We start from the raw sequence: 10675 nt of genomic DNA, 5'->3' as shown, positions 1-10675 counted from the left end.
TTTCCAAGGAATCCTGAGTTGCTGCCTTCAGACACCCTCTCTGGCCTGTTCCTTCAGAGCAGCGCCTCTTTTAAGGACCTCTGGACTTCCCCGCCTTTGTTCAGGTGAAGCTTTGGGGGCATTTTCTCTAGGGCTGCTTTTCTCCCAAGTAGGGTGGGTAACATCAATCCAAGTGCTGCCTGGAAGGCATCCTCTTTCACCTCTCTAGTGAAGTTGCTGACAGCTAGGTCCGACTGCCCCACCCCTTACCCAGTCTTCAGCAGGGATCTGAGTGGCCTTTCACAGGAACAAGGACTCCCCTATCCCACACTCACCCTGAAGTGGAAACTTCCCACGCTGCACGGATCCTGTTCCTCTTTCCTGGCAGCCACACTCCCTAGAGCTCCCACAGACAAGCAGAAGACACCCAGGGAGAGGGTTGGGGGAGAGGGGCCTGCTGATTAAGAACCAGCCTCGGGGAGAGGGTCATGGTCCCTTTGAAACCAGAAAGCAAGAAGGACAAGTATGTTTAAAATGCTCCAAGCACTGGATTCTTTGAAGGTTTGGGAACTTGGCTTTGGGGTTGTGTGGGGCAGCTGTGTTAGGCTTGCTCATTGGTTTACCAGCTACAAGCACTTTGCCTGATTGGTGCTTGGGCACCTGGCAGCGCCACTGTGTGTATGTATGGCCTATATAAGGGTATGGGTGCTTGCGCTCAGGGGGATTGCAGGTGGCGGCTTGCCAGCCCACCACTGTGAGGGGCCATTTTGCTGTTTGTGTGCCTGAGAGGCGGTTTCCCCGTCTGTGTGCTTGTTCGCCATTATAAGACTCTATTAAACGGAATGGCCCAATGCTTTCAGCCCTGCAGTTTCTCTACAGTCTGCCTGAATCCATTGTGGACTTGCCTGGCCTCAGCCACGGGCATTACAGGTTGCTGTTTTTAAGCTTTCTAAAATGAGGGGAAAAATATGTCAGATAACTTTTCTGGAAGGTGGAAAGCAGAGCTTCACCTGTAAGGCTTTTGCCTCTCCATCTGGTGGTCGATTCATTACCATACATGTTTTTCCTCACACTTTTATCATATATTACACAACTGATTTTCCCCAAGAGAGATATATTAAAAGCTGACTTTCAACCCTTTAAAAAGTACCCTTGGAATGTTATTCTTTTTCATGATTAAAGCATTATCTTTCCAAATTTTAATGTATTTTCTTTATTATATTATATAATCATTATAGTGCTTATTATTTACCAAGCACTGCCCTAAGTGCTCAACAAATTTTAACTATACAAATTTTAACTCACTGAATTTTAAAAATAATTTAAATGAACCTCATTTACTGATTAGGACATTAAATCATAGAAGTTTAAGTAACTTGCTCAGGGTTATAAAGATCATAAGTGACAGAACTAGAATTCAGACCCGACAGTCCGGGTGGTCCATGTGCTAACAACCATTTGGCAACCCTGCCACTTGAAATGGCCTGGAATAATAAATATATACATATTTATATATAGCATATTTATTATATATAAAATACATATTATATACTAAATACTATATATTTTATATATGTACATAATATACACATGTAAATATTTATGAGAAAGCATGTGAAAGAGAGCTAGAAGGACTAAAGGTGCAATTGTTCCAATTGGCCTCCTTTCCACGTGGTTTCAACACGTGCCTAAAACCCAATTTTGAGAGAACTGTATAATTTTTTTGTAGAGGACTGGTTTCATACACCTCAGCTTCCTCATCTAAGAAATGGAGTAGCTGGATTAGATGAATTAGTTTGTCAAGTGAGCATGAGGAACCTTCCAACTTTAAAATTATAAAAATTTCCTGGAAGAATGACCAGGTAACTTTTCTTCAGCTTTGCCTCAGTCGGAGACGTACTGGCTTGGGATTCTTTAACTCTAGACTGCTTTCGCGCCTTTTGGATTGAATGTAATACAGGGTTCTTCCGTACAACTGGCCATGTCCTAATGCTTTGTACAGGTTTAAGCTTAAATGTCTAGAGTCTCAGGCCTTCGGGTTCACAGAAAAGATAATGCTGAAAGTAAACAAGTGGGGGTGGGGCAAAGGAAACAAGTTCTGTCTGCTGGTGCAAGTCAGCCCTCTGCTGGCCCTGTGAAGGCAATCCACCCTCAGGAAGGGGCCTCTTTCGCTTCTGGGGCACAGCACAAACTTTTGTCCCTCCCCTCCTCCTACAGCATTCCAATCAAGCAATATCTGTTTAACGTGAACCCTGAGCTAAGCACAATGTGCTTATAGCTGGGGACCCATGGTAAAGAAAAGCATCACAGCCTTAAAGGATCTCACTGTCTATTGGGGAACACCCTAATCAGATAATCACAGCACAACTTGAGAGGTGTGCCTCAGATTCCATAGGTTTGCAACCACAAGTGGCACACAAGAGCCCAAATCAAACAATACAGTACAATGCCCTTTTGTTAGGTGAGAAGGACTGTGACTCGCTCGAACATTTGCTCTGTGCAGAGATGAGGCACAGAGGTGCAACACAGACACTCAGTAGCTCCCCTGGAGACTCTGGCTACTGGGAGTAGGATTGACAGCCACTCTCCCGGGTGGGCACAGAGGGGACGGCAAAGGGAGGTCAGGATTTAACAGGGAAAGGGTAGGAGTTAAGAACAGGGTCCAGGAAGATATCTTTTCATTATAATATTAAATTAATAAGTAATAAGTGCATTTAAAATGTACAACCAAGATCTCTGGCACTTTTAGTAACAACCAGCCTATATCCCTTAACTAGATTTTGTTGGATTTTATTTTTTAATAGAATATTATCTGGTCATGTTTTTTCAGACTAGCCCAGGAGGCCTCCTCAATTTCTAAAATATAAAAATCCTTTCTGCTCCTCTTCTCAAATCTAACCAATTCTGGACACACCCAGCAACTAGTGTGCCTTTCAGCTAACGCGCTCTCTCCTCTAGCAATGGTTTCCTTTCACTTTAGAAAAAGTTCTGCTGGTGAAAACCTTCTGTACAAGCCAGGGCGAAAAATAACTTGGAGGAAGAGCGCATGTTTTTCTTGATTTCTTTTCACAATATGTGAGGGAGAAAATACAGGAAGTGGAGAAATACACCACTAGGTGCAGCATTCACTCTAGAGACAAATTTCTTGGAACCATGGCCTAAAGAAACAGCCATCATAGCAACCAAAGGTGGATATAATTACAAATGAGGACCTTTGAAAATTCCATAAAGCAGTTTCTGCAGAGGGTGCAGCTCAGAAAGATCTCTGCAAAGGAAGAAGACAAAACTGAAACTTCATGAAAGTAGAGAAAAGGCGAAAGAAGAAAGAAGGAAAGAGGTTGGAGAAGCAGATAGGAATAAGAATTGAGTATGGTGCCCATGGGGCAGTGGCTGTACCACTGTGAACATCTTATATTTACAATTAAATAAAAGAAATGCATGTCTTTGAAAAGAGCGGAATAAAGAACTTCAGTTTTCTTACCCCCCAAAACATAAATATGTGAAATTTCAGGCAATACAGAAGTGCATAAGGTAAAAAAGTGAAAGCCTTGAGCCCCCACCCTGACCCTCACAAATACACACCCACTAACAGGTGAGAGAAGTGCAGTGGGGGGTGCAGGTGGGAGACTGCACGTGCCTAAGACAAGCACCCACACTCTGGTCTGCTGAAAGCCAGGCCAGAACACTTCTGGTTTAAACCAAATGTTCCAGCCAATGGCTTATCAGAAAGCCCTCAGACCAGCTGTCTGCCCCCAAAATCCTCACCTAATTCTCAACCAGTGTGAAACCTATGGCCAAAAAGAACAACAAAAAGTACCACCTCTCTATTACACTGCTCACAAAATTTAGGGGATATCTGATCGCTTCATATTCATTTTGAAATATCCCCTAATTTTTGTGAGCAGTATATATTTGGCTGGCAAAAACAAAACCTATATATTTTTGTGCATGTCTAAAATGTTATGAATGTACCTGTAGCAATCTGGACATAGCACATGAAGTTTTAGAGGGATACTGAGTGAAAGTGTGTAAAACAAATATATAGATGTCTAATGACCAAGGTCAGCTGACCTGTAGTAGTAAAACTTGACCAGATTAGTCCTGTTATGTCCCACTTACACTTCTCTTACCTTTTTTAAGTCATCGAAGATAGGAAGTGGGAATGACTATGAGGACGGAGAGGAGTAGGTGGTAAACTAGTCTTGTGCCTCAAGATAAGGCATGTTGAATTTCCACAGATATGTTACAATTTCACACATCTCATAGGGAGATCTTGACAGTATTTTTCATACAGCTTTAATGTAAAATAGTTAATCTTGAAGAATGATTAACACTTTACCTACTGTATAAATGATAATAAATACATCTATGTAATAATGAATAATAATAGATTCTTATTTCAATTATAAAAAGAGGTATGTGTATTATTTTATTAATAATCCTTTGTATAATAATTCTTTGTGAATTATTAAGGTATCGGTTTGTCCTTTAACCAGAATGTCTACTAGGTTTTATCAAAGTAAGGGCTTCTTTGTATCTCCTATATTGTACCTTTGTATAGTTTGTTTGTTAACTGGTTGGTTCATACCATACTTATTCAATGCCTTTCACATTGGAAATGCTAAATAGCATTCAACTGATAAACTGTGTACGTGTATATGGAGAATGTGTACCAGTTAGAGCAGTCATAATGTTAGATGAATATAGTTGAGTGACACTAAATACCAAAACTCATGGTAACTGAAACAGGTTTCTCTCACACACCCACATGCACACACAGATACACACACAGAGCCCTTGTTTTTTTCTTTTTCTTTTTTTTTACCCTATAGCTTTTCTGAATAACAATAGAAGAAAAATGCAGAAAATATAAAGCCAAGCTGGGGTAGATCCTACAAAGTGGGTTCTTTGGAGTTCCTATCACAGAAATGGGTTTCAATCTTTTCATAGTTATCTGAACCAATACAACAGAGCAGAGATGGGAAGACTTGACTCAAGAAGATTCAGTCATCTAAATAAACATGGTTGCTCAAAGAGGTGTCATCAGACTCCTACTGATCCTGAAGAGAAAGTTACACATACTTCTTCCGAGGGAGCTAATAGTTAAAATAGTCAAGTCAAATACTTCTTTACATTTAGGCATAATTGCCAAACAATAAGAAATAAAATATTTCATAATGCTGTCATTGTCATTAAATAGTTACCAGGATGTAAAGTAAAGCATAGAGAATGTAGTTAATAATATTGTAATAACTATGTATAGTGTCAGGTGTGTACTAGACTATTTAGGAGGATCACTTCATAACTTATATAAATGTATAACCACTATCTGTATACCTGAAACTACTATAAAATAATATTGAATGTCAACTCTACTTGAAAAGTAAAATTAAAAATTAAATAGACAAGACAAGATGGCGATGGAGTAGGCGGACGTACCAACTTCCACCTCCCAGAACCAAAGTGGATTACAAACTAATTTTAAGAACCATCATCTGGAAAAACCAACTTTGGACTAAACTAAGAAGACTCTTCAACCAAGGAACACTGAAGAAGTCACACTGAGACTGCTAGGAAAAGTGGAAAGGCGGAGAGGGCTGCCCAGCTCCCCGGAGCAAACGGCAGCCTGGAGAGACTCACATGGTGGGAGTGAGTTTAGCAGAGAGGGGAGGGTCCTGAGCCCCAGGAACAAAGCCCCAGCCTGCAGTACCAAAGCCTAGAAGAGGCGTATGGACAGTATTTAGCTGGAAACAAGACAGGATACTGTTTGTGAGAAAGAGACTGATTTCTCAGACCCAAGATTCTTCTAAAAGGGACTGCGCAGAAAACCTCTCTCACAACCACTCACTGGGGTTCCGGGGGACGTGGAGAGAGGAGTGGACCGGAGTAGCAGGAAGAGAGTGTAATCTAGGAGGCACAGGGAGAAACATTTTGAGAGACAGCCACCCTAACCCCTGGGACGAGTCACTTCCCAAATCTGAAGTGAATATTTCCCCTGGAAAAAGCAATACCAGCAAAGGGAAGCAGACACCAGCCAAACAAGCTCTCCCGGGGCACTCAGAGCAGAATCTCTTAGAAGGAGGGAGCTTTTGAGACTACAGTAGTGAGTCTTAGGGTCTGAGCTGCAGCGCCCCCATCCACATGGCTGAGGGCTTGCCCGAGGGCGGGCAGCAGGACGCAGAAGCGTGGTTCTGTTGGCAAGGGCGGAAGCCGGCTGGCCACCACTGAGGCCCAGGTGTGAGCTCAGTCTTGCCCAGTTGGGAAAGAGGGGACATGCAAAAGTGGTCAAGCCCAGCTGCAGGCCGCCTGCAATCCAGCCTTCAGGGAAAGGGCAGTAGCCCCGGAAGGGGTGTAGACCCACCCTTCAGCAAGGGTGCAGGAGCCCAGCCTTGCCCCGCCTGCGGAACCTAGGCTTGTGGCCTGACTTGGGAGCTGGCTCCTCCCACAGGGGTGGAGCCAAAAGCCCAGAACAGACGGAGTCCCGCTACTGAGTGTGGGCACGCAGTCCCACCCAGCCTGTGGAGCCAAGGCTTGCAGCCGTCCAGCAAGCAGGCTCCTTCTGCAGGGGCGTGGCGAAAGCCCAGAATCAGGCAGAGACCCGCAGCAGAGCAAAGGTGCTCGCCACTGCCCTCAGAGCTGAGCATAACGCCAACCATGGGGGCGGGGCGAAGGCCAAGGCCAAGGCCACTGAGACTTGTACACCTGAGCACGAGATCACAGCTACTCCCGTGAAGAGAGGCAGAAACCACAGCAACAGCCCCAGTGGGCAGGCACCTGCAATGCCTATACCCAAACGCCCTAGGCAGCAACAGCAGAGGGGGTGGTGGGCCTGCAGACAGACCACACCTAGGGAACACAGAGGCCACATCCAGTGGACTCCAGTGGCCAAAACCTTCTTTTACACAGACAAAATGAGAAGGCAGACAAATTCCCAGAAAAGGACCTGAATGAGTCAGATATAACCAAATTACCAGATACAGAGTTTAAAATAACGACTGTTAGGATGCTCAAAGATATTAGAAGAACAATAGATGGTCATTATGAACACCTAAATAAAGAGATAGCAAATATAAAAAAGGACATTGATTTAATAAAAAAGAATCAGTCAGAAATGACAAATACAATATCAGAAATGAAAAACACAATGGAAGGAATTAAAAGCATGATGGATAAAGCTGAGAATCGAATCAGCAAGTTAGAGGACAAGATAAATGAAGGCATGGAAGCAGAGCAGAAAAAAGAAAAGAGACTCAAAAAGTCTGAGGAAACTAAGAGAACTCTGTGACAACATAAAGAGAAATAACACCCGCATCATAGGGGTTCCTGAAGAAGAAGAGAAAGAACAAGGGATAGAGACTTTGTTCAAACGTATCATAGCTGAAAACTTCCCTCAATTAAGGCAGGAAAAAGTCTCACAATTTCAAGAAGCACAGAGAACTCCATTAAAGAGAAACCCAAAGAAATCTACACCAAGACACATCATAATTAAAATACCAAAGCTAAGTGATAAAGAAAAAATATTAAAAGCTGCTAGAGAAAAAAGACTATCACCTACAAAGGAGCCCCCATAAGGATGACTTCTGACTTCCCAACAGAAACACTTGAGGCCGGAAGGGAATGGCAAGAAATATTCAAAGTAATGCAGAACAAGAGCCTACAACCAAGACTACTTTATCCAGCAAGGCTATCGTTTAAAATTGAAGGAGAAATAAAAAGCTTTCCAGACAAAAAAAAAACCTCAAGGTATTCATTACAACCAAACCAATGCTGCAAGAAATGCTAAGGGGCCTGTTGTAAACAGATCAAAGGAGAAAAAGAATATAGCAAAAGAGGAATACAGTTTTAAAGAATAAAATGGCAATAAACAACTACATATCAATAATAACCTTAAATGTAAATGGATTAAATGATCTGATCAAAAGACATAAGGCAGCTGCGTGGATAAGAAAACAGGACCCATACATATGCTGTCTACAAGAGACACACCTTAAAACAAATGATGCACATAGACTGAAGATAAAAAAAATGAAAAAAATTATTTCACGCAAATGGAAATGAAAAAAAAGCTGGGATAGCAATACTTTTATATGAGACAAAATGGACTTTAAAACAAAAGCTATAGTAAGAAATAAAGAAGGTCACTAACTAATGATAAAGGAGCAATCCAACAGGAAGATATAACCGGTATAAATATCTATGCACCTAATATAGGAGCACGTAAATATACAATATAAAGCAGACTTTGGTGGATTTAAAGGGCGAGATCAACAGCAGTACTATAATAGTAGGGGATTTCAATACCCAACTAACATCATTAAATAGATCCTCAAGAAAGAAAATTAACAAAGAAACAGCAGACTTAAAGGATACTAGATCAAATCGATTTAATAGATATCTTCAGAACCTTTCACCCAAAGCAGCAGAATATACATTCTTTTATAAAGTGCTCATGTTATATTCTCTAGGATAGACCACATGTTAGGGCACAAAAGCGGTCTCAACAAATTTAAGAAGACTGAAATCATATCAAGCACTTTCTCTGATCACAATGGCATTAAACTAGAAATCAACCACAACAGAAAAACTGAAAAATACTCAAACACTTGGAAACTAAATAGCATGTTATTAAATAACAAATCGGTTAACAATGAGATCAAAGAAGAAATTAAAAAATTCCTAGAAACAAACAATAACAAGCATACAACAACTCAAAATTTATGGGACACAGCAAAAGCAGTCCTGAGAAGGAAGTTCATAGCATTACAGGCAGACCTTAAGAGGGTAGAAAAAGCTCAAATAAACAACTTGACCCTGCATCCTAAAGAACTAGAAAAAGAAGAGCAAGTGAAGCCCAGAGGTAGTAGAAGGAAGGAAATAATAAAGATCAGAGCAGAAATAAATGACATAGAAGCTAAAGAAAAAATACAGAGAATCAATGAAACCAGGAGCTGGTTCTTTGTAAAGGTAAACAAGATCGATGAACCTTTAACCAGACTCACCATGAAAAAAAGAGAGAGGACTCAAATAAATAAAGTTAGAAATGGAGAAATAACAATTCACACAACAGAAATACAAAATAGCCTGACTGTGGTGGCGCAGTGGATAAAGCACTGACCTGGAAATGCTGAGGTTGCCGGTTCGAAACCCTGGGCTTGCCTGGTCAAGGCACATATGGGAGTTGATGCTTCCAGCTCCTCCCCCCCTTCTCTCTCTCTGTCTCTCCTCTCTCTCTCTCCCTTCTTTCTCTCTGTCTCTCCTCTCTCTCTCTGTCTCTGTCTCTCCCTCTCCTCTCTAAAATGAATAAATTTAAAAAAAAATTTAAAAAAAAAAAAAGAAATACAAAATATTGTAAGAAAATACTATGAAGAACTGTACGCCAAAAAACTAGATAACCTAGATGAAATGGACAAATTCCTTGAAACATATAATCTTCCAAAAATTAATCTGGAAGAATCAGAAAACCTAAACAGACCAATTACAACAAATGAGATTGAAACAGTTATCAAAAAACTCCCAACAAAGAAAAGTCCTGGGCCTGATGGCTTCACAAGTGAATTCTACCAAATATTCAAAGAAGAACTAACTCCTATCCTTCTCAAGCTATTTCAAAAAATTCAAGAGAAAGGAAGACTTCCAAGCTCCTTTTATGAGGCGAGTATAATATTCTGATTCCAAAACCAGGCAAAGACAATACAAAGAAAGAAAATTATAGGCCAACATCCCTGATGAATTTAGATGCTAAAATCCTCAACAAGATATTAGCAAACCGGATCCAGCAATATATGAAAAAAATTATACAGCATGATCAAGTGGGATTTATTCTGGGGAGGCAAGGCTGGTACAATATTTGCAAATCTATCAATGTGATTCATCACATAAACAAAAGGAAGGAGAAAAACCACATGATAATTTCAATAGATGCAGAAAAAGCATTTGATAAAATCCAGCATCCATTCATGATCAAAACTCTCAGCAAAGTGGGAATACAGGGAACATACCTCAACATGATAAAGGCCATCTATGACACACCCATAACCAACATCATACTCAATGGGCAAAAATTAAAAGCAATCCCCTTAAGATCAGGAACAAGGCAGGGGTGCACCCTTTTACCACTCTAATTCAACATAGTTCTAGAAGTCCTAGCCACAGTAATCAGACAAGAAGAGGAAATGCAAGAATCCAAATTGGAAAAGAAGAAGTAAAACTATCATTATTTGCAGATGATATGATATCATATATAGAAAACCCTAAAGTCTCAGTCAAAAAACTACTGGATCTGATAAATGAATTCAGCAAGGTGGCAGGTTACACAATTAATACTCAGAAAGCAGAGGCATTTTTATACACTAACAATGAACTGTCAGAAAGAGAAATTAAGGAAGCAATCCCCTTCACCATTGCAACCAAAAAGGAATAAATTTAACCAGGGAGATTAAAGACTTGTACTCAGAAAATTATAAAACATTGATAAAAGAAATCAGGGAAGATACAAACAAGTAAAAACATATACTGTGCTCATGGTTAGGAAGAATAAACATCATTAAAATGTCTATATTACCCAAAGCAATTTATAAATTCAATGCAATACCGATTAAAATACCAAAGACTTACTTCAAAGATATAGAACACATATTCCAAAAATTTATATGGAACCAAAAGAGAACACGAATAGCCTCAGCAATCTTGAAAAGGA

Source organism: Saccopteryx leptura, chromosome 4 (genome assembly GCF_036850995.1).
Source record: "Saccopteryx leptura isolate mSacLep1 chromosome 4, mSacLep1_pri_phased_curated, whole genome shotgun sequence".
NCBI lineage: Eukaryota > Metazoa > Chordata > Mammalia > Chiroptera > Emballonuridae > Saccopteryx > Saccopteryx leptura.
This window is presented reverse-complemented; position numbering follows the sequence as displayed.